The following is a 1,838-nucleotide window of genomic DNA, read 5'->3' as shown; positions in this document are numbered from 1 at the left end:
GAATTAGGGCCCTGAAATATTGTAGGAAATTTTCCGTTAGCATGTTGCATGGGCCAAGGTCAGAAGTCTTGCCCTTGTTATCTGATGATGCAGATAACTGGGACCTGGTATCCTCAGACCCGTGGGTACTACAGAAGAATAATAGCTTTTACACATCATATCAGCAAAATTTGGGTATAATCAGTAAGAATGCTTCAGAAATATGGAGAAAAACACTTTGGGTCCAGCGAGTTAACACAATAAACACAGCAGCAGTGTAAAATATCTTATAGATTAGAGAAAACAATACTGTTTTTTTTTACTATGTGAATTCAGAAGACCTAGAACACGTAAAGGTATCACAAGTTTATAACTAAGACATTGCTTTGATACTTTTTATATTCTAATATATATTCTAAACCTAATTATTTATATTCCAATTTATTTATGGGAATAAATTTCAATTTATTTGTCAAATTATCAATTAATTCTCGTAATTCTAGAAATTTAAGATCAGCAGGTAGAAATATAAAATATATAAGTATTTATAATATAGGAAATTGTTATGCATTGTTCTGTTGTGGTTAGGGTATCAAATGCAACTCTGTTTTAAAGTAATATTACATTATCTCTACCTCAGTTTTTGGTAGAGTTAGACCTAAAACTTTACCATTTGTAAACCTGGAGGCAAGAGGAAACACTGTGATTAAAACATTATTAATTTAAGGACTAATATCGAGGAGAAACCTATGGACTTCTCCAGGAGCTATGGAAATATTTGGTGATAGAAAGTCAGTACTGTAAGTTCCTGCCTGTTTGGATGGTAGACAGACCAGGATATTAGGTAATCATGCATATGAATAATTTTTTCATCTTCCTGACTTTAGCTACTTTGAAATGATAGGTATAATAAACAATTATATTTTGATAAAAATACCTTCTATTCTGAACATTTCAGTCTGAACTGTTAATCTCTCTATGAACCCTTGTAACTAAGATTAGTTTTGTCCAGTCAGACAATCTATGCTGTCAGGGTAAGATATTCTCGTTGGTCTGTTCCTACATGGAAGAAGGGTAAAGGGTCAGGAAGACATTTGTATCAGTGAGACTTCTTTGCGAAATTTTAAGCTGCAGAAGTTTAGAAGTAGCTCTTAAGCAAGGTTTACTTTGAATCCATTAGCTCCACAAAGGTAACTCAGTTGATAAATAAGTACTTGAAATGCCATCACCTTTGGACTTAGCTATAAAGGCTTCAAAATGTGATCAAATTAAAAATGAAAACGACAAAATAGTCATTGACAAAAATTGCAAATGTGAGCAATCAACCAAACAATATAAGTTTTTGCCACTATACACAGAAATTTAGAGAAATAAGATCAATAACATTTTAGGAACAATAAGGATTCCTTTTTACAAATAGGCAACCAAGGATATATGCCTGTATAAAGGTTGCATCATTAACTACTTAAATTTAAAGGATACTACATGCTTCAGCAGCAGGTCTACCCAAGTGACAAAAATACAGAGATTAGCATGGCACTTGCAGAAGGATGATACAAAAATTCGTGAAATATTCCATATTTTTCATTCTTCAAATGCAAGAAATAAAAAAGTTATGAAAAAGTTTATTACAAAAATACAAGTGTAACAATACATGTAATTCATAGAATTAAAGGTTAGTTTGACATCAGTGTATTAAATCTTCACTTTAGAAAGGCCCTTACATAGCATAACCTTTACAAAACTTGAAATTAGATAACATTATCATCTTATTCCAAAGAAATAAAATCCTGTAAGGACCTAGGAAAAAAGGAATCTTAACTTTTTCTATATGGAATGTAATCAGAAAGGACACATTT

At 31.7% G+C, this 1,838-nt stretch overlaps 1 pseudogene; it reads left to right on the top strand.

Moving 5' to 3' along the window:
- The first annotated feature begins 1,464 nt into the window (after positions 1 to 1,464).
- Positions 1,465 to 1,564, top strand: LOC138817933 (U6 spliceosomal RNA; annotated as a pseudogene).
- Positions 1,565 to 1,838: the final 274 nt, after the last annotated feature.

This window comes from Dipodomys merriami, unplaced genomic scaffold, assembly GCF_024711535.1.
Source record: "Dipodomys merriami isolate MVZ:Mamm:240054 unplaced genomic scaffold, mDipMer1.0.p SCAF_708, whole genome shotgun sequence".
Classification (NCBI taxonomy): Eukaryota; Metazoa; Chordata; class Mammalia; order Rodentia; family Heteromyidae; genus Dipodomys; species Dipodomys merriami.
Note: the sequence above shows the minus strand (reverse complement) of the source record. Positions and strands in the feature narration are given on the sequence as shown.